The sequence below is a fragment of the Ursus americanus genome, chromosome 15 (genome assembly GCF_024610735.1).
Source record: "Ursus americanus isolate L20-20 chromosome 15, mUrsAme1.1.p, whole genome shotgun sequence".
Lineage (NCBI taxonomy): Eukaryota > Metazoa > Chordata > Mammalia > Carnivora > Ursidae > Ursus > Ursus americanus.
The window spans coordinates 19948568-19971297 of record NC_142141.1 but is presented as its reverse complement, the minus strand read 5'-3'; the positions used below and the strand labels follow the sequence as shown (position 1 = coordinate 19971297).

The 22730-nt window shown below is 41.4% G+C and overlaps 2 long non-coding RNA genes across 2 annotated transcripts; both read right to left on the bottom strand.

Annotated features, from left to right (window-relative positions):
• Positions 1-2879: 2879 nt before the first annotated feature.
• On the bottom strand, positions 2880-15205 carry LOC148108853 (uncharacterized). The gene is made up of 5 exons (XR_015726814.1): positions 14968-15205; positions 11847-12215; positions 10903-11020; positions 10016-10092; positions 2880-4424 (listed from the first exon to the last, which is right to left on the bottom strand). It is a non-coding gene; the product is annotated as an uncharacterized LOC148108853 (long non-coding RNA).
• Positions 15206-16019: 814 nt separating this feature from the next.
• LOC148108852 (uncharacterized) lies at positions 16020-21593 on the bottom strand. The gene is made up of 3 exons (XR_015726813.1): positions 21303-21593; positions 18161-18233; positions 16020-17216 (listed from the first exon to the last, which is right to left on the bottom strand). It is a non-coding gene; the product is annotated as an uncharacterized LOC148108852 (long non-coding RNA).
• Positions 21594-22730: the final 1137 nt, after the last annotated feature.

The following is a 22730-nucleotide window of genomic DNA, read 5'->3' as shown; positions in this document are numbered from 1 at the left end:
TTTATTACTGCATTTGCATAATGAAAGGTGCTACATCTAGCTACAAATCTCCAATTTACTAATGCATGCTTTTGAACATGCGATTAAATACAACAGACATTAACTTCTCTATTGATGTTGTTTCTGACCAACTATAGATCTTGTTCTTGCAGGATTTGTAAAATGGTCCATTCAGGGTATAGTGAATGCAGAGATAACAGTGAGTCTTGTGTAGGTTTTCTATGGACTTATCTCAAGTGCCACGTACTCCAGAATGACTTCTTTGATGCAGTTTATTCATTCATTCACTCGTTCATTCATGCATTTATACAATTTAATACATATTTACTGAAAATGTACTATATAAAAGACTCTGGTGGAAAGCTTGAATAAGGTCCTTGCTCTTATGGGGTTTGCATTCTGTTAGGGAGACAGATAATAAACAAATAAAACAATAACCAAGAAATAAAAGATATTTACAGAAAGCGATCCATTTCTATGAAGGAAGAATCTACATTGTGATACCTCTATGAAATGGCATTTGAGCTAAAAACTGAATATTGGGGTGGGATGGCCATGGGTAGAGCTGAGAGAAAAAGTGCCATGGGCAGAGGGAAAGGCAGGTGCAAGAAGCCTTATGACTCTGTAATAGAAAAACAACTCCTCTTAAAAATGGACAATATACATGAATATACATTCCTCCAAAGATATACAGATGGCCAATAAGAACATGCAAAAATGTTCAGCATCATTATCCCCCAGAGAAAGGTAAATCAAAACCTCAATGAGATAGCACTTCACACTCAGTAGGATGGTTACAATAAAAAGATAGGTAATAACAAGTGTTGGCTAGGATGTGAAAAAATTAGAATTGTCATACACTGCTGGTGAAAATATAAAATGGTGCAGCCACTTTGGAAGAGTCTGGCAGTTTCTCAAGCATTAAACAGAGGTACCATATGTTTCAGCCATCCTGCTTCTAAGAACGTGCTCAAGAAAAGTGAAAACATGGCCACACAAACGTTTACACAGCAAGTTTCATGGTACTCAAAAAAAGTAGAAATAACCCAAATGTTCATGATCTGATGAATGGATACATAATATGTGGTATATGGATACAACAAAATAATATTTGGCAATAAAAACAAATGTAATGCTGACACATGATAAAACACATATGCACTTGGAAAATATTAAGTAAAAGAAAGCAGTTACAAAGGACCGTGTATTAAATGACTATATGTATATGAAATATCCAGAATAGACAAGTCGGTAGAGACAGCAGGTAGATGAGTGGTTGCCTAGAGAGGAGAGAAGTAGGAGTTTGGGGGATATGGTTGAGGCGAGAGGGATTTCTTTTTGACATAGTGAAAATGTTCTAAAATAGATTGTGATGATGGATGCACCATTCTGTGAATATAATAGAGTCATTGAATTGTGTACTTAAAGTGGATGAGTTGTATGATATATGAATTACATCTCAATAAAGCTGTTCTTTTCCCCAAGTTTTTATTGAAGTTCCAGTTAGTCGACACACAGTGTAATACTAGCTTCAGGTTAGAGTTTATCTACCCGATGTAGATAAAGTTATCGGGTACAGATTCATCACTTACATACAGCATCCAATGCACATCACAAGTGCCCTCCCTAATACCCATTGTCAGCAGGGCAAGACTGGAGAAATGTAACTAAATTAGAAGGCTGTTGCTGTTGACCAACTGGCAGATGGTGGTAGCTTGAACAAGGATAATCTGGTTACCCTATTCATTACCCCACGCCCAGGCCAAAGTACATATTTCTCTCATGTAGTCCCATGTGTCCACCTACGTCATTAATACTTAGGGCATTGCACTGATATGATCTGTATCTCTGTCTGTCTCCCTTAATACACTGTAAGCTTCTGATGAAGGGCTCTGCTCTTATAGTTTACATCCCTATAGCTAGAATGTCTGTACATAGTAGGAAATGAATAAATATGCAGGGAATTGATCTGAGGCAGTAGTTGATAGTATTAGAGATGTTTCAGATATTTCTAGAAGGTGTGAAGCTTGGTACAATTAAAACTGTATCCAACACTCTCATATTCTCTCTCCCACAAATTTATCTAGAATTCATTTCAGGAAGTTTACCTGGAGGAGAAAATAATCCACAAAAAGAAAGTCTTAGGGGTCAGAATGGAAGGGAGTGAAAGAAATAAGACTGTCTCTGTTTGTGGACAACATGATTATAGAGAATATCCCAAGGAATTTATTAAAACAACTCCTAGAACTAAATAAACGAATTTAACAAATCATAGAATAAAAGGTGAGCGCACAAAAATCAGTTGTGTTTCTATGTACTAGCCATATACAATAGACAAATTTTAAAATTAGCATTTACAATGGTACTCAAAAATGGAATATATTTGTATAAATATAAGAAAACATGTATAGGGTCTCTATGCAGAAAACCACTCCCAAAAAATGTAGATGAAAGAAATGAAAGATCTAAATAGAGACATAGGTTCATGGTTTGGAGGACTCGCCATAATAAATATATGGATTTTGTCCAAATTTAGTTATATTTTAATACAGTTCTATAAAAATCATTATAGGCTTTTTGTACATATGGGAAAGCTAATTCTAAAAGTTATATGGGAAGGAAAAGAACTAGAAAAGCTAAAACAATTTTGACAAAGTAAAGTGAAGTTGGAGAAATCATACCACCTGTTTTAAGACCACCTAGAAAGTATTAGTAATTGAGAATGTGGTATTGGAGAAGGAATATACATATAGGCCAATGGAATGACATACAGTCCAGAAGTAGACACACACTACCATGGCTAATTTATTGTCTTTAATTAATATGTTTATTGAGATATAATTTACATACTATAAAATCCATTTATTTAAACGCTACAATTCAGTGGTTTTGGAATGTTTACAGAGTTGTCTGATTATAATCCTAATATAACTTTTGAAGACGTTCCTCACCCAAAAAGGAATCCCATGCCAGTTATCAGTTGCTCTTCATTTTCCTGCTTGGCCAGTTAACTTTTTACAAAGGTGCAAAAGCAATTGAATGGAAAATGGATAATCCTTGCAATAAATGGTGTTGGAGCAATTGGACATTCATATGAAATGCAAATGAGTCTTAACCTAAGCCTCACACCTTATACAATAGTTAAATCACAACGACATCGTCAATCTAAAAATACAATGTAAACAAAAAAAAAATTAGAATAAAACACACAAAAAAATCCTTCCAGACCTAGAATTAGTCAAAGAGTTCTTAGATCTGACATTAAAAGTATGATCCATTAAAAAAAGGGTAGTTCGTACTTCATTAGAATTCAAACCTTTTTACTCTGTGAAAGATACTGTTAAAAGAATCTTTCAGGCTAGAGATTTGGGAGAAATGTTTGCAAAACCTATATTTGACCCAGGACTTGTATCCAAAATATATGAAGTACTCTCATAATTCAATAGTAAAAATTTAAAAAAAAGGAAAACATTTTAAAATGAGCGAAAGACTTAAACTTTACCAAAGGGGATATACAAATGGCAAATAAACATATGAAAAGATGTTCAACATCATTTGTCATTGAGGAAACATGAATTAAAATTCCAATGTGATAGAGAATCACATGCCTGTTAGAATAACTAAAATTAAAATACTGAAAATATCAAATAGTGACAAGAGCAACCAGAACTGTCCTACATTGCTTGTGGGAAGAAAAATAATCGGCCACTTTGGAAAACAGTTTGGCAGTGTTCTTACAAGTTAATCATATGACCCATGAGTCCTACTCCTGAGTATTTACCATAGAGAAATGAAAACTGCGTTCACACGAAAACCTCCTCATGAATGTTTATGGCAGCTTCATTCATAATTGCTGAAAATTGGAAGCAATTCAAAGCCCTTCAGTGAGTGAATGGGTAAACAAACTAGTGTATCCATTCAGTGGAATATGGTGCAGCAGTAAACAAACTAATGATAAATGCAACAGTGTGGATCATTGTCAAAGGCACAGTGCTTGAGTGAAAGAAGCCGGCCTCAAGGGCTACAAGCAACATCATTTCATTTACAGGACATTCTTCTCTTAATTTTCTTATTGACGTATAGTTAACATACAATGTTATATTAGTTTCAGGTGTATAATACAATGATTCGGCAATTCCATACATTGCTCAGTGCCCATTATAATAAGTGGACTCTTAATCCCCTTTATATATTTCACCCATCCCTCCACCCACCTCCCCTTTGGCCACTACCAGTTTGTCTTCTGTATTTAAAAGTCTTTTTGGGGCGCCTGGGTGGCGCAGTCGTTAAGCGTCTGCCTTCGGCTCAGGGCCTGATCCCGGCATTCTGGGATCGAGCCCCACATCAGGCTCCTCTGCTGGGAGACTGCTTCTTCCTCTCCCACTTCCCCTGCTTGTGTTCCCCCTCACTGGCTGTCTCTCTCTCTGTCAAATAAATAAATAAAATCTTTAAAAAAAAAGAGTCTTTTTTTTAATCTCTTTTTTTGTTGTTTGTTCATTTGTTTTGTTTCTCAAATTCCACATGAGTGAAATAATATGGTATTTGTCATTCTCTGTTTGACTTATTTCACTTAGCATTATTTCCTGTAGGTCCATGTTGTTGCAAATGGTAAGATGTCATTCTTTTTCATGGCTGAGTAATACTCCTGTGTGAGTGTATGTGTATCTTTCTTCTTTATCCATTCATCTATTGATGGACACCTGGATTGCTTCCTTATATGACATTCTTGAAGAGACAAAATTACGGTGAAGGAATACAGATCAATGTAGTCACAGGTTAGGAGTAGGGACAAGATGTGACAACAAAGGGGTGGCTAGAAGGAGTTTTAGGAGTGATGAAACTCTTCTGTATTCATATTGTTGTGGTGAAAAGAATGTATATGTATCTTAATATTCCTAGAATTTTACAGCAATAAAAAAGGCAATTTTACTGTAAATTAATTTTTAAATAAATGACCAAAGTAAAATCGTTTTCTTGACTCTCAGGAGCTCTGGGGTCAGACTCAACTGGCATTTGATCTAGCTCTGCTACTCATTCCCTGGGAGAATTTGAAGTGACTGCTTACCCTCTGTTTTCTCATTTGTAAACTGGAGATGATAATGACGCCTGTCATGTGCTAGGACAAATTCAATGAGAGTAGTGTCTGGCACGTAGCACTGTCTTTGGCACATGGTGAGAGATCAGTAACATTCAGCTGACGTTTCTGTTGCTCTTTCTCTGCTCTGTACTACTATCATATTGCAGAGAACAATGCCAATACAAAAAAATTAGTCTTGTATTTTAACCCTTAAGATGTTACTATTGGGACATTTTGAGAAATAGCAACACGGAGGCAGCGCTGTGGTATTTGATCCTGAAATTGTACCCGAGGGCTAGGCAAGGCGCGGGTTGCTCATCAGTGCCCTCAACAAACAGAGGCCACTGTTCTATAATACTCCAGTGTAACCGATTTAACTCCATCTAGAATCTCTGATCCTACTCTTGCCTTGTTGGTTAATCTTGGAAGAAGGTTCAACATAATAGATTAAGAGAAAGCCTTTTGAGAGGTCCTGTGCATCTCTACTCTGAGGGTGTTTTCCAAAAGCTAGTAAGAATTACCATTGCTACGCTCTGTGTGTGTGTGTGTGTGTGTGTGTGTGTGTGTGTGTGTGTGTGTAAGCACGGCAGTCTTCCAGACTCTCTGCCAGTGTCTCACAGCCACAGAAGGCTGGGTTTTAAGCATTTGGATTTCCAATTCTTATCTTGCAGAGTTTGGCATTGAGAGCCCAGGACAGCTTCAGATGTAAGTGCCTGATGTCACTGATAATCTATAACTGATAGAGCTGGGATTCCTGATTGAGTATGTCCAATCGCTTAAGTTAATAGAGAAGCTTTATCATACGCCTCTGATCTTGGCCGTCTGACTTGCAGTCCTCTTCCCCCCTCACACAGGGAGCTGGCAAATTTCCCTCCACCTGCGATCTCCTGGGCTAGAGCACCTCTCCAGGAGGCCGCGGAGGGTCAGCTCCTGGGCCATCTTGTTATCTTCTAATCAACTCTAATAGCCCTCCATGCTTGCCACTTGAGAATTGTATTAAATAGAGCTTCCTGGTGTGTATGTTAGGATTTGTTTAGAAACATATCTGTGATAGGCAGGCCAGGAAGATGCAATGCTGGCTCTAGAGAAGGAAGTTGCTCAGGCCCGGACAAGTCTTTCATCTCTCCCTCTGGCCTCAATTTTCACAACCCAGAGGGTTGGATCAGGTTGTTTCTAAGGTCTCTATCAATTTTAATATTCTAGGACTCTAGTTCACAAGTGAGTTTTTGTTGTTAAAAAAAAACAACTCCTTGTAGTCTGAAATACACATTGATTCTGCATTCTTCATGTTTTTTCTCCCAAAATAGTGATCTCATTTAAATTGAGTTAGGAGTACTATAATGTTTGTTGCCTGATTCAGTACAGCTACAAAGAAATTAGCTCTTGAAATGTCAATAAATTAACATTGATTAGTGGTTTCTGTCCAAGGCGGATTTGACACCAACCATAAACTGAGTAGTTTGGGGTACACATTTTTCATATCAGAAGTGGTTGAAAATGCATTAGGTTAGTTTAAGTGCATGTGTTCTGTCGTAGGAGGTGGGAGTGGGAAAGTTGGTAGTGGCAGTGGTTAGGAGAGAAGGATGGGTATTTACTAACCTCATATGCCAGCACAATCACAATCACACAAACCTCCCTTCACGCTTAGCCCAGAACATGCTAGCTGTTCACCTTCCAAATCCACTCTTGAACCAGAGGGGCATGTAGACAGAGACAGCACCTTTAAATTAGGAGGGAGCATGAGAGGCCTTGTGTTGTTTCATGCACAGCTCCTGGCACCCAGGCATCAAGGAGGAAGATAGAACGAGAAGGACAAAGGCTAGCTTCACAATTCCACATTCGCAAATGGAGACCTTTCTCAGACCATGCTTGCCCAATGGTGAGATAAATCCTTGCTCTCACCTCATCGCTCAGTTAAGAAGGCTGGAGGACCAGTGCAGTATAAGGAACACTGGACCTGTTGTTGGAAAACAGGAGGTTGGGTCTTGCTCTGTTATTTATCAAGTACATGACCCTGGGAAATCATTTAACCTCTGTCATTCATTTCTTGATTATTTGGTTGAGCAGGTATATATTGAATTCCTCTTAAGCCATCCATAAGGGCCAACATTACAATGAGACATTCTTCCTGATTTTATTAACCTCAGAACCCTAGTTACCACTTACACTAGTTGGCATTTGTTGAATTTGATCTGTGTGTCAGGCCATGTGCATTTTATGTAAATTATGACACTTAATCCCTAAGAAAATTATTGTTATCCCCATTTTGCAGACAGGGAAACTGAGGCTCAGGTAAGTTAGGTAATTTATTCAGGAACACGGAGCAAGTAGTAGAACTAGGACATTCAGTCCAGAGCATGAGAATTTAATCACAGCACTACACAGTATCTTTGCATTGGTTCATCTGAAAATGTAGATAATACTACTTAACTACTTTTATTTCATATATTTAGTCAACTGACAAAATAGAGGAAATTCTGGTCAGTTTGTCTTTCTTGAAGGTTGTTATGAGGACCAGAAAAAATAAGAATGTGAAATGTTGTGGATAAAATAAAAGGCTAGGAAAATTTAAGCTCTAGATCAACATACTGTGAACATTTATATTTTGATAAGCCAGAGGGACACTCATGTGGAATCTCAGAATGTTCTATATCATAATCCTGTGTTTAATCATCACTGCATATATGACTCTTGTCTTCCTAAAAAGTGGAGTTAAACAGAAGAAGTAATGGCATAGTCGTCTCGGAGAATATTAGAGTTGCCTTGTGCCTTATGAACTTTGGAATGCGTTAGGAGGCAGCTTCTGGGTCCTAGCATCCAGGTGCTCTGCCTTGTAGACTGGGCCATAGGAGTCTAACACTCTTAACAGACCCCCTGCCCTGTTAACTGACTCAGAGACAACTCAAACTCTCCTTTGAATCTCCCATCTTGTTCAAGATCTTCCCTTTACAGATTGGACACAGGGATGCCTGGCTTCTAAGGAAACACCCTTCATAAAATACTCCCTTGGAAGTGAATTCACTAATTCAACAAGTATTTATTGAGTACATACTATGTGCCAGGAATCATTCCTGGTGCTGGAGTTACAAGCAGTGCACGCACGTGTCCGCATGGAGTTGCCGTTGTAATAGGGGAGGTGGGCGGTAACGTGATAAACACATCAGTAAAGGGTATGGTGAGTCTGGAACACAGCAAAGGCCATTATATGAAAGGAACTTCAGCAGTGTAAGGAGATAAAGTATAACAGGTGGGGCAGGTCTGAAAACAGACCTGACTGCAGTGAGAGAGAGGGGCTCTACAGGTAACTGAGAGAACAGGACCCTGGGAAGAGGGAATAGCAGGTGCAAAAGCTCTGAGACCAGACCTTGCTTGGCATACTCAGAGGATAGAACAGAAGCTGGGGGCTGATGTAAGGGGAACATGCCTTCCTGACTCTCAAAAACAAAAATCTACACCTGCTTCCAGCTCCCCAGTTTCTTAATCTGGCATTTAGAGCCTTGTGCAGTCTGGCTCCAAACTCCACTTTGATCTTTTCTCAACTTGAACATGAAAGCGGAGGTCCAGCTGACCTTCCCTGACTTTGCATGGCCTCCCTCCCTTGGGGTCCCCCCTGACGTCTGGGCTCCCTAACTTTCTTTAAGGTAGTGGTTCTCAACTGTGGGGAGTTTTGCCCCCAAGGGATAGTTGGCAATGTCTCCAGACCTTTTTGGTTGTTACAGCTGGGGATGTCTACTGGCTTTTTTTAAATTATGTTCAATTAGCCAACATATAATACATCATTAGTTTTTGATGTAGTGTCTAACATCAGTTGCATATAACACCCAGTGCTCATCACCACACGTGCCATCCTTAATAACCACCCTGGTACCCCCTCCCTTCTGTAACTCTCAGTTTATTTCTCAGAGTCCAGAGTCTCTCATGGTTTGTCTCCCTCTCTGATTTCTTCCCATTCAGTTTTTCCTCCCTTCCCCTGTGGTCCTCCACGCTATTGCTTACGTTCCACAAATGAGTGAAACCATATGGTAATTGTCTTTCTCTGCTTGACTTACTTCACTTAGCATAATCCCCTCCAGTTCCATCCATGTCGTTGCAAATGGTGGGTAATCATCCTTTCTGATGGCTGAGTACTATTCCATTGTATATATGGTCCACATCTTCTTTATCCATTCATCTGTTGAAGGGCATCTCGGCTCCTGCCATAGGTTGGCACTTAGTGGGCAGAGGCCAGGGCTGCTGCTGAACAGCCTACGGTGCCCAGGACAGCCCCCCGCCCCAAAAAGCTATTTGGACCAACATGTCAATAGTGTCGAGGTTGCGAGACCCCCATTCTTCAAAGTCGGAGCCTCTTGTGCCAGCTTCCCTGAACCCCATGCCCCACCCTGCATGATTCTCTCTCTGAATTGTGTGCACCTTACAAACTACCTTTCATCCTTTTGTCTATTCTGACATGAGTATGTACACAGGTTTTGAAATGATACAGCCTGGATTTCATTTTCAGTTCTATCTATACGATCTTAGCTATATTGTTTAGCTTTCCTGATACACTTTTTTCCTTATCTGTAAAACAGGACAAATACATTGTTGGAAGGATTAAATGAGTTAATGTGTATAAATCCCTTACCGTACTGCCTGATGCAGGGCATAGTAAATATTAGTTATTATCATGATTGCAATTGTTCAATTTCCTGAACCGGTTTGTATGACCCTTGGAGCCATTGATTATAGCTTATAGTTCTATACCTTATCCCTCCTTGCATCCCCAGGGCCCTATGAATTAGAGTTGTTGACCAGAACTTTCTTGGCACCAGTGAGGTATGAGTAAGACTTCAGTATCTTTCCTAACGATGGGCTCTAAAACTGGGAGCGTAAGGTAAGTGCATCTCCCTTTGAGAAAATAAACTGCGCACTTAGGTCAGTGAATAAACTCTTCCAGCTTACCAAATACTGATTCTTGATCCAGGACAAATCCATCACCAGTGCTGCAACTGAGTTTTGGAGGATAGCTTTCCTCTTTTCTGTGTTAAGATAAAAAAGAGAAAGAAATGGTCAGAGTAGAAAGTTAAGCACCATCTGAACCTGATAAGAAATAGGACCGTGTGGGGCATTGCTGGATGAAGGAGTAAAGAGCAGTGAGAAATGAGCTGAAGACAAAGTGAGAGCTATTCATTTAGAGGAATCCTGTGCCCCCTCCTCTTTTTTAAAAACAGTGCACTGCTATAATTTCAGTGGACACTTGGTGGAAAATACGTCTCTGTCTTCTCTCTTCTCCTGAGTAACTAGCTGACTCTCCAATTTGCCATCTAGAGATCAGAGCAGCAAAACAAGACAAACAGAGGCTAACATATTTGTGCAACTACTCATTACATCACTCCCCCCTAATTTCTCTGTTAGATGAGTCAAGATTTTTAGCTACGGAGCTCGCTTACTTTGGGAAATGTTTACAGGGCTGCAGACGGCCGCAGGGGACGGAGACCTTGCCCCTGCCCACCCCTGACACAGGACTTCCAGGAGGCATCAGGAGGGGATGGACTTATTGGCAGAAATGGGGTCGAAGGGGATGCTGGAGACAGGGAGAGACCTCTGACCTCTGTGCTCCAAAGGCAGCCATTCTTTTTTTCAATTCTGAGGCCACCTCTCTCTCTCTCTTCCCACCTGGAGACTCCCCACCTGCCTCCTGTCCCTCTCTCCTCTTCCAAAGCCTGCTCAGCCTTCCATCACAATTTAAATGTCTCTTCCTCTGGGAAGTCTTCCCTCACTGCCCTTGCCCACTTGTCTTGCTCTCATTCACTTCAGGGCACCCTCCACTTGTTCTTCCTAACACTTACCCCAGCTGCCGTACATGTAAATCCTATCGTCCTCTACGGTGTAAACTCCAACGAGAGCAGTGGCTGAGATTGTCGTGCTCATCCCTCCATTTTCTGTGCTCACGACAGTGCCTGGAACCTGGTGGTGTCACAGTAAATGTTTCTTGAATGGATCCTTGAAGTGGAAATTAAAAGGCTTGGGTGTTAGGCCCCACTCTGTCACTGACTTGCTGTGTCACCTTGAGCAAATGTTTTCTTCTGTAAAACAGTTCACAGCTTGTACAACTGTTTTATGTGCCCGATTCTCTTTGGTCCTCCCCGCGACCCAAGAGCAGATGAGCGCTGTTTGTTATCCACATCCTGTAGATGAGAAGACTAAAGACTCAGAGGTTAAATACTGGGTCCAAGTTCACATGGTACTCAAATCACGCTATAGCGATGCCTCAGTTTCCCGACCTATAATGCGAAGGTGTTAAGCTGGTAACTTCCAGATCCCTTCGAAGTCCTATTTTGTAAAAGTTTGCAATTCTGATATTAAACTGGAACTAGTAAAACAGAATGGCTGGGGTGGGAATGGATCTAGAAAGATCAGTTTAAAAATGATTATCATGTTGTAGGTCTAGGAATACGAGGGGGACACAGTCAGCAGTGAGAAGGTCGACTCATCAAAGGGGATGTGTCTGTTCTCATTCTGACTTATCCAAAAAGCTAAATGACTCCAGCAAGCTTTCGCAGCCGGTATAGCACTTGCTTTATAAGATTTGACAAAGATCAGGCAGGAGTCAATCGTTTGCCAAAAGCTCAATGATACATTCTGAACGTGGCCTATCATTTACAGTCACTCTCTCTCATTCCCCTTCCTCCCCACCCATATTCTTTTGTCTCCTTGCTCTGGAATTTCTTGCTATCTGACAGCAAAGCAAATGAGCTATGCCGAGTGAAGAGTGAAAGCACAACCGCTGTACCTTGCTTTGCCCACTGCCTCTGTTTAATCGCGCGTGACTTCCTGAGTAATTGGAGATGTCGGATGTGAAGTGGGGAGTGTGCAGATTCTCCAGCTCTCTCGATGGTCTCCATCTGGCTTTGAGGAAGCTTGGATTCAAAGCCACCTTCGTAAGCAAGGACAGTAATGCTGTCGTGGGGCAAGGTGAGAAGGAGCCACCAGGAAAACGGGTGGGGGGGGGGGCTTCCCCTGGATTTCTAGGTCTGGCATCCCTGGCAGTGCAGACTGTGGGCGCTGACCAAGCTGCTGATGCAGTGGGTTCCTTCTCAGCTCAGTCACTAACTCCTGTGACCTTGGTAAATTCACTCTTCTGGGCTCAGTGCTTCTCCATCTATAAAGAGAAGATAATGGAGCATTACGGGGGTGCAGAGGCTTAATTATTGTTTGCAGAGGACTTGGATATTCTTGGATGAATGGCGCAATCAAGGTGCTGTGCAAAATATTATCATTTTGCATGTCAGTTAGGATGGCTTACACCTGTCATTGTATACTGGGCGAGTCTTAATAGAAAAGGTGCTGCAGATACAGAAAGAGGAAGAAATAAGGGGCTGGAGAATGGCTATTCTGTGGAGATAACAGCTTTTCAGTCCCATTGACCATCCTTCAAAGTTCTTATTATTCCTAGGGTTAGGTACTGTGGCAGATTAAAGATGGCCACAAATTCTTTGATTATCTTCCTGTCAAGAAGAGCTCCCCCTTCCCTTGAACCTGGGCTGGCTCAGGCTGTGACCACTTCAACTACTGGAGGATGGTGGAAGGGACATCAAGGAGAGCCTGGCCTTGCAGCCAGAGGACTCGTAGCATTTGTCTGGGTCTCAGGGTGCCCGGGACTCTCATGTGAGAATTCCAGCTAGTGTGCTGGAGTGTCCAAGAGATCTCACCCTGTGACTACATGGAGTGTAGTCATCAAGGGACTGGGTATGCGAGCAAAGCTTTCATGGACCTTCCTGGAGCTCTAGATCAGTCCAGCTGCTGGCTGAATACTCTCGGGTAACCCAGTCGATGCTACATGGACCATAAGAATCATCCAGTTAAGCCCTCCTCGAATTTCTGATCCGCAAAACCATAAGATACACTAAAATGGGGGTTTGGATGTGAATCCGCGTGTGAACGGGACTGGAGCCCATGGTCTTTTCATGGCAGTACCCACCCTCCGTGGCCCATCTCTCCTTAGGGCCTGCCCTGGTCCATGAGGTATTGACTTTAATACTTCTTTTTGGGCTGAGTACTGCCCAAATTTCATTCTTATGCAAGAGCAGAAGGGTATGTTGTCATTCAGCAGTCAATAATATGAATTAGCTCTCGCATCTTTGTTTGTGGATTATTTTTAGCTGAAACCAGGAAGTGATCATCTCTAATAATAATCACTAACTTGAACTGAACAATTCTCTGTGCCAGACTCTCTGTTTTCTGTCTTTAAGTCCTCACCATGACCCATGAGAGATGAACTGTTATCTCTCTTCATTTTACAGATTAGGTCCAAGGTCACCAACTGGCTCAGCAAGACTAGATTAGCCCCCTGCAGGACCTGTTCTGACCAGTTCTCAGGAGAGGTGGAGCCACGAGTTCCCTGCATAATCAGCTGTACCGGGATGCTACTGGTCTAAGCCAGCTCTGTGTGAGGAGCTGATTTCAGTAGAACCTGGGCAGGTTTCTGCTCGTGCCGCCAGGACAGTCATTTGCTTCCCTGTGGTCAAACGGCCACCACCCTGAGCAGCGTGGTGCTCGAGGAGCAGAAACTTGGCTCCTGGCCCCCTGTACTAATTCCCAGATTGTGCCGTGGAGGTGAGGAGGGTGGTTGGTGCATGCTGACACCTGCTTGCTGGGGACATGTGAATCCGAGCCTACATACTTTCTCTTGGTAGGTGAACTGTGGTATGTTATCTTCAAAGGATCTCAGAAATAAAGGGACATTAAGAATGATTTTTCCAGACCCTTAATTTCAGATAGGTGAATTACTTGTAACATTCTCTAATGGATGGTTTGTAGACCTCATCAACCGCCACCCTCTCTGTTGCTCACTGCTCTGCAATGCACTGCCTTTCCTTCTCTTTCTCAAAACCTCAAGCTTGGGCCTTCACTACAGCCTTGGAACTTGCTGTTTCTTATACCTAGAGTACTCTTCCTCCACACCTTTCCAGCTGGACTTCTTTTCTTTAGCTGTCCCTTATAGAACACTTGCTGTGTACCGGGCACTGTACGAAGCCTTAGTATATATTCACTTATTTAAAATCTTCACAATCATCTGAGGAACCTGAGGCACAGAGAGGTTAAGTCACTTGCCCAAGGTCACACAGCTGGTAAGTGATAAAGCCAAAATTTAAACTCAGATTGTCTGGCTCTGGCACCCATGCTCTCAACTCATACCACGCTGCCTCTCCTTCCTAATGTTCCGTCCGAGCTCAAGGTCACTATTACGCTGTTCTTATTGTACATTATCATGATCTGAATTTGCCGTGTTTGTTTGTTTGTTGCTGGTTGATTATCTGTCCTCTCCACCCAGGACATAGGCACCCTGTGAACTGATTTGTCCTGTTTAGCACCGCATTTTAGTGTCTTTGGTAAATAGTAGGTAGTAGACAGGGGCCCAGAGAATTGAGTAACTTGTGGGGAAAAGGTGATTGCGCAGGGTGGTGTCCTGAAATCAATCTGATCCCTACGTTGTTTTCTTTTTTCTCTTTATCATTCTTCATTCTTCATTTTTGCTCTTTCTTGGAGAAATGGTCCTTTTGAGTGGGAAAAGCACAAATCTAGCAAGAGCAGATCTGGCTTGGAGTCTGTATGGTCCCTGCCAACTGCTGGTGGGAAGACCTTTGGCAGGCCAGTTAGCCATTCGGAGTCTGTTTTCTTTCCTGAAAATTGTGGGGGGTGGGGCTTCCCCCTTTTTTTCTCAGGGCTGGTTTGCGGCTTAGCTAGCAGTTCTACTAGTCTTAGCTCCTGTGAATCAATCCTTGTCTGCCAGGCGCAGTGCAAAGCCCGTGACATGGATTGTCTCACTTAGTGTTCCTCGAAACCTTATGAAGAAGCTGAGGCACAGAGACTCTCGATATCTTGTCTGACTAAGAATCGTATTTTGAACCCACCTGACTCCAAAATCCAAGCTTCGAACCCCCAAGAATGCGTGTCTAAAGTGCTATGAAAAATGTCGGTGATTATCATTGGTAGGAAGCGCTGCATAATGTGGAATTGGTGGTTGCCTGTTGGGGCTCAATCTATAGCCAAGAGCAGCACTGTGTTTGGCCCGCTGTGGGTTGAAGTTAGCGTCTTGTAACAGATGCGGTTCACCCCGGCAGGGGGCTGACAGGATGATAGACTATTGCTCCCAAGTTGGCAGGGTGGGCAGAGACAAAGCCGGAGAGAAGAAAAATAAAAAATAAGGTTAAGACATCTGAGCGTTTCACAGAGCACATGCCTCCCTTTCCTGCCGAACATTAGCTGGCATTTAAAGAAAATTATGTAACACTGCGACTCCCATATAATAAACTGGCTTACAGCTGGTACAGTATGTTTCATCTCTTTTTAAAAACTAGGGCAATATGTTGGTAGAATAAACACAGTTGTACTTCAGCACGTAAAAATCGAGCAGATATTAAAACGCCTGTTTCCTGTTGTGTGAACCAATAGGGGTATTAGAATCATTTTTCCTGATTACAGTAATACATGTTGCGATTGAAATGAACAGCTCACTTATAAAAAAGAAAAGTCATGAGGATTATTAGCTTCTTTGCATGACAGTAGTTCCTCACACATTTTTAATGTTTTAATCGGGAAACTCATCGACATTTCATGTTGGAAAGACATGGAGCGCTGTGTGGCAGTGTGGCCACTCAAGGACTAGCACATGTCAAGATGGCGGGCAAAGACATCCGGGGTGTGCAGGCAGAAAGCGCTGATTCAGCTGTGGTCCAGGCTGAGTCAAACATTTCATAACTCAACAATTATCAATATGGCACCTTAGGAGGTAATAAAAACTAACATTTGCATAATGTGCTGTAGTTTACACAGGCTGTTGAGTACTTTCTTTCATTTGAACTTGGAGTTTATTATCTCCATGACAAATGTAGAAATTGGCATGCAGGAAAGATGTGACGTCATGAGGTCCCAGAAGATTCAGGATTTGAACCACTGTCTTCTGACTGCAAGATCTGTTCCATTACATTCTGCTCTATTTTGTCTGATTTCATGACGGGGAATAGAAACAAAGGATCTGGCCTATGAACCCAGTAATATTGCTAGTGTTTTTAACATCAGGTCAGCTGACCAAAAAAAACAATGTAATTTGTCTTTTCAGGATAGTGTATAACATTTTTGGTATTCATTCATTTATACATTGCACCAATATTTATTTAAGATCTGTGTTAAATACTTATTGTAACATGTATGAACATCTTTAATGTTCTCAGTTGCATGATCTATGTTAGAATAAATACAAGTGGAGGAATTTTATGCAAGAAATAAAAGACTGAGATAAATCTCTATGCAGTGACAAATCAAGATTTCCAGAGCTTATTGTTGTACAGAGAGAGAAAAATGCTCACAGTAGATATAGTTGATATTAAAAAATCAGGGAAACAATCATATGTATGTGTGTGTGTATATCTCTTGAGAGATACATATATACATACAGAAAGTCAGACACACACCCACATACACACACTAAAAAATGGTCTCAAAGATTATATTCCATATAAATGGTTACCCTCCCTGGTTGGTCAGGGAAGGGTTGGAGGGTTAGCATAAATGTAACAGATAAAGGTTCTGCTTTATTTGTACTTCTTGAATTTTTTACTCATAGAACTAAAATTAAAACAAAATGTGTTTCGTCTCATATGTAACAGTGAAGAGCACTTATTTCTCAGAGGTAACAGAGGAATCCAAGCTCTGTATCTCAGTCTGTTAAGGCTGCCATAACAAAGTACCATTGACCGGTGGCTTCTAAATAACAGAAATTTACCTCTCAGGGTTCTGGAGGCTAGAAGTCCAAGATCAGGTGCCAGTTTGGTTGGATTCTGGTGAAGGCCTTCTTCTGGGCTGTGGACTACTGACTCCTTGTTGTGTCCTCGGAGGGCAGAAAGAGGGCTAGAGAACTTTCTGGGGTCTCCTTATAAGGGCACTATCCCGTTCATGATCTAATCACCCCCAAAGGCCCCACCACCTCCTAACACCATCTTATTGGGGGTTAGGAGTTTAGCATATGAATTTGGGGTGGAGGGGGACACAAACATTCAGCTCACTGGACTCTGAAATATATAGCATGGTTGTATCTTCATAAAAGCAGTTTTACTCTGGACCCCAAACAGACTCCTTTCTTTGTCTTCTCATAGTAAAATGGCTAGAAGAAAATGGAAATTACCAATAATAGATCAGTTTTCTGACAAAAGAAAATTGTTTTCTTATTTTAAATAGTAAGCTTTTTCATGGGACCTTTGCATATAATTTTGGAGAGCTGGTTGGACGGTATATGACAATAGCTGAGCTAGGGTGATTCCTGGAGCCATATTGTGACTTCAGGTGAGTTACCTGTCACTTGCCAACTTCAATAGCTCTTAAGAAAATTGAGTGGCCATTGGGGCACCTGGGTGGCTCAGTCAGTTAAGAGTCTGCCTTCGGCTCAGGTCATGATCTCAGGGTCCTGGGTTCAAGTCCTGCTTCGAGCTCCCTGCTCAGCGGGGAGTCTGCTTCTCCTTCTGCCCTTCAGCCTGCTCATGCTCTCTCTCTCTCTGTCTCTGTCTCTCAAATAAATAAATAAAATCTTTTTCAAAAAAAGTTGAATGGCCTTCAATGGAATAGATTGAACACAGAGACTTACCTCTGTTCTTTCAAAAAAAAATGTGAAAATTATTAAATAAGGCAAACAAAAATATAACTGAGTACAGTGGCAGTGGAGGTGTTCCACTCACATGTCCCTTCAGAGGGGCTGGTATGAGTGGTGTCGCTGGCTGACAGGTACCAGCTGTTGTACTTTGAGATCCACGGTGTCATTCACGCTGAGATCACATTCTTGCTGGAATGCTCCCTGGCCTTGACTGACAGTGGTGAAGGAAGGAAGGAAGTAGAGCCAGGCCATTTATGCGCAGTGCAGGACTTCTCCTATGGGCTTCTCTACCTGGGGCTTCTCCACTGGCCTGACCAACGTTCCGTTAGAACTACTTCTGAATCCGTGCTCTTCTTACCCACCCTGCTGCCCTCCCTCCTTCCTTTCAGAGGTATCAGTATGCCAGCACCGTTCAAAGGCTCTCCCCATATACAGTGCCTCAATTTCGCCCTCTCCCTTACCCTTTACAGATGTTTCTTCTCATCGCTTGCAAATCTGGTTCTATCTTATCACCTGCTCCTCAGAGGACTTGAGCTGACAGAAGGTATAAACAAGATTTAAATTCCTGAAACAGCGACAACGGAAATGGGAATTTCAGCGATCTTTGATCATAGTTTGGAAGATGGAAAGCAGACAAATGAGTAGTAGGTGACTTAGCAGTGTGGAGAACCCTGTAACCTCTCCGCCATGGAGGCTGGGGTGGGAAGTGTGTGATTCAAGCTGAAGAATTCAAGAAAGTCTGGAATTAGTAGCACCATGGATCCCTCAAGCTTGTGATTCAGAATGGGGCTAAAATCAGGGGGTTGTTGGAAAGTCTGAATAAGGAACATTTATGACAGATCACAAGATCCTTCACTCCTCCCAGCTAGGAAGGAAGGAGATTTAAGCTCTCTTTAATTCATAAAGTCTCTCTACCCTTGGGACATCAGGCACAGCGAAGACAGAACAGGATGTCTGCATAGGTGAGAGCATGAGAATTTCTACGACTCTTTTACCATTAAGTTTCCAGAATGCTGGCACCAGCCTTATGTAATGCAGGCAGGAGACTGGAGGCTTTCTCTTGGAAAAACTTGTCTATGAAAAAAATAAAGTGGTACTGACATCAAGAGGTCCCCCAAGGAAATTCAAGGCCCTTGCTTATTCACCCTATAATGCTCTGCTCAGTCACACATGGTTTTCTATCAGCTTTTTAATGCCTGTCTCTTAAGTATGGCTGAACAACCAAGGTTAGCCAGACATGAAAACATGAAACAAACAAACAAAAAGAATGTAACAGAAGACAGACACATGGCGAAGAACAGAATAAAACCTCGATAAACCCAATTAAAATTCTTAGATAAGAGAAGGAAGGAATTGTAGCCATGAAACAAAAATGTAAAAAATAAAAGAACATTCTAAGAAGAAGAAACAAGGAATGCAAATTGAAAATAGCATAGCAGAACTTATTACTTCAAGAGTTTTTTTGAGATAAAGCTACAGGATCTTCCCATAAACGGGGACAGAAAAAGATACAAACTTATGAGAAGAGATTTATAAATTGGAGAATTTGTGTAAGAGGACTGACATCTGACATCAACGAACTCCAAATGGGAAGACAGATAAATCGAGGGGAGGAAATAAGAAAAGAAACATAGAAAGACTGTCCACAAAAAAAGTGTGCCTGACATTCCAGATTAGAAGTTCCGTGAGTGCTGGGCGTAGCAATTGCCAGACACACATACAGGCTTTAGAACACCGGGCAGAAAGAGAAGTTTTCTCAGCTGCCAGGAAGAAATTGGGAACGATCTGTGTTAAAACTGCTCACCAACATAATTGCAAGTCAGATGGCAATGGAATAATACTTTAAAAATTCTCCACAAAAGTGGTTGACAACCTAGAACTGTATACCCAATGAGTCTACAAGTGAACATGTAACCAACCATATTTTTAGTGAAGCAAGTTCTCAAAAAAATTTATCTACCAAGAACCCTTTGTCAGGAAGCTATTGGAGAGCGTCCTCCCCCAAATGAGAGAATGAATCAAGAAAAAGGAAACGAAGCAGGGGATTCAACCCAGCGAAGAATTTTCAGATGACAGGGAAAGAAAAAAGCAAGACAACACAGGGCACCATCTATATAACAGGCTTGGAAAAGAACCAGCTGACATTAGAACTTGGTGGGAGGGGCGAGGGTGGGGGGTGGTTTCAGGAGACTTATCTCTGAGAGAAAAAACAAACAATGAATTGGGTAGATTAACTGATTCGTTGGAATTGAGGATCAAAGGGCAGAGTTGGAAATATATATGGAAAAAGCTAAGCAAACAAATGAAAGCAGCCGTTATTGACTCCTGAAAACACAGATTTTATATCAGAAAGGAATTCTATGAAACACTGTGTGCTACAGCCATGCACAAATAACTGGGGTGAAAATGATGTGATCACTGCTATTGATTAGCCTAAAAATTATGATATGATTTCAGTAGGAGGTTGGGGGGAGGGATCGGCATGGGAAGAAAGGGTTTCAGAGAGCAGCATCATGGGTAGTGGGAAGTCATTAAATAATAATAGAAATGGGAAAGAAATCAAGGATGGCAGCATAAGCATGTTATCTAGAATATGGAAGATAAGTAACAGAAGAAACATCTGAGAGATTTGGAAGTAGCTGCCTGTGGGAGCTGGAATTGGGGGAGAGCAAGGGCAGAGCAGGGCACAGCTCCTTCCATGTCTAAGCCTCGTGCTCTTCCTCACCTTCTAAACCACACAGAAAACTACTTTGATAAAATTAAGAAATAAATGTTATAAAAGGCATGGATTAGAAAAAGGAGGGGAGAAATACCCTCTCTGCTGCAAAGGATTTTTCGAGGTAAAAATTTCCAACTTCGCTCTCCCCTTCATTCCTCTTCTGATGTGCTCCAGGGAAGACAGTAAAACAGACCCTTTCAAGATCAAAAGTTCTGAATTTAGCTTCTTCGCTTTGTTTCTAAAACCCATGAAACTTTTTGTGCACTGTTTGATTTTTTTTAAACAAAAATCTTTCAATTTTTGGTAAAAAATCAATGATCACAGCCATAAAAATAGAAGTGCTGATCTTAGTCAATGTCCTGTGTATGCAAATAGCCCACTGGTAATACAATAAGAAAAGATTCAGTAATTCACTATAATATGATTGCAGAAGAGAAAGGCTATTAAGGTCTTTCCATGAGGCAGACACTGGGCCAAGCACTTTCTATGCACTCTGTTCTTTAACCCTTAAAACAACTCCAGCAAGTACTTACGGTCCTCACCGTCTTGAGGGCTTCCCAAGGCTAACAGGGTCTAACTCCACACATCTTACTCCTCAAAACTCTATGTAAGTTCCAGTTCCTCAGGCAGTAGTGGCGAAAAGAGGCGCGCTACCTTAATCTATGAGACCCCACCGTCTAAATGCAGCCCTCATTGCAACTTTGGAATGAATGCAAGGCAGGCATTCGTTTCTCCATTTTACAAACAAGAAAAATGAAATTTAAACAACTTGAATGATTTGTTAGCATATCCCCAGGGTAGTAAGTGACATTGCTGGAAAGAACCCCAGTGTTTCAACTCTGAGCCCCAGGGAAGTTTATCGATTTAAAGAGAGGCATTCTTACCTTTGTTGTGGTGAACTTGCATGCTTCTGCTCCAACTATGAGAGCCCAGAGAAGCTGTCTACCCAGCTCACACCCTTGCATTCTTCGTAGACATCAGACCAGGGAGAATCTGTAGCTATAATTCTCTGGACCTCATTTGAAACACGTATATATATGTTTTTTTTTTCTTTACACAAAGGTGTTCCTTTTTCATGTAATTGAAAGTCAGAATTATTCCAATCAACTTGGACTCATTTCTGGTAATTTGTACCCTTAAACGTCCAAATGTCATATTTCTAGCAGGAGCCCGAGAATGACAATCACATGTAGAATCAGAATGCTCTCCAGGTCCATTGTGTATAAATGGAGAGCAGGGAGCTTTGCAGGGGAGCTCTTAAATTCCAGAGCAAGACTATAATTAGCTGTAATAGGACCCAGAGTAACTTCACTGCCATAATTCTCAGCAGGAAAACAATTATATTGCAGCCATATAACTAGACAGACATGCGGTAAACACAAAACATTCTCTGGAAATATATGCTCTATATTTCTAAATACATGGAAAATTAAGTCAGACACTTCCTTGCTAATTGTAATTCAATGCAGTATTATTTTCTTTCCCTTCTTATATGGTTTCCTGCCCAAGTTGAGATATTCTATTTTAACGTATATAGTTAAGAAAGGCATATCTCTCTTAGGAAATATAATAAGGGAAACAATGATGAATTTAAAATCTGGCATGTTCCAGACAGGTAATCTGGGGCCAAGAAAGGCCTGGTGTGGAATCTGGAAGACTGGATTTTTTTAAATTGGTATATAATTGACATATAACATTGTATTAGTTTTAGGTGTACAACATAATGATTCGATCTATGTTTTTATTGCACAGTGATCACCGCAATAAGTTAACGTTCATCACCACACAGAGTTACAAACGTTTGGGGTGTGTGTGTGTGATGAATGCGTTTAAGATCTGCTCTCTTAGCAACTTTCAGACATACAGTACAGTATTGTTAACTACAGTCACCATGCTGTACGTTACCTCCCTAGGGCTTATCTATCTTATAACTGAAAGTTTGTCCTTTTTGACCACCTTCACACAGTGCACCCGCCCCTGCCTCTGGCAGCCACCAATCTGTTCTCTGTATTATGAGTTTGGCTTTTTTTTTTAGATTCCACATATATACGAGATGATACAGGACACATCTTTTTCTGTCTGACTTATGTCACTTAACGTAATGCCCTCAAGATCCACGCATGTGGTTGCTTGTGGCAGGATTTTATTCTTTTTTGTGAGTGAGCAGCATTCCAACACACACACACACACACACACACACACACCCCACATTTTCTTCATCCATTCATCCATCCATGGACACTTAGGTTGTTTCCATGTCTTAGCTATTGTAAATAATCCCGCAGTGAACATGGGGTGAAGATATCTTTTTA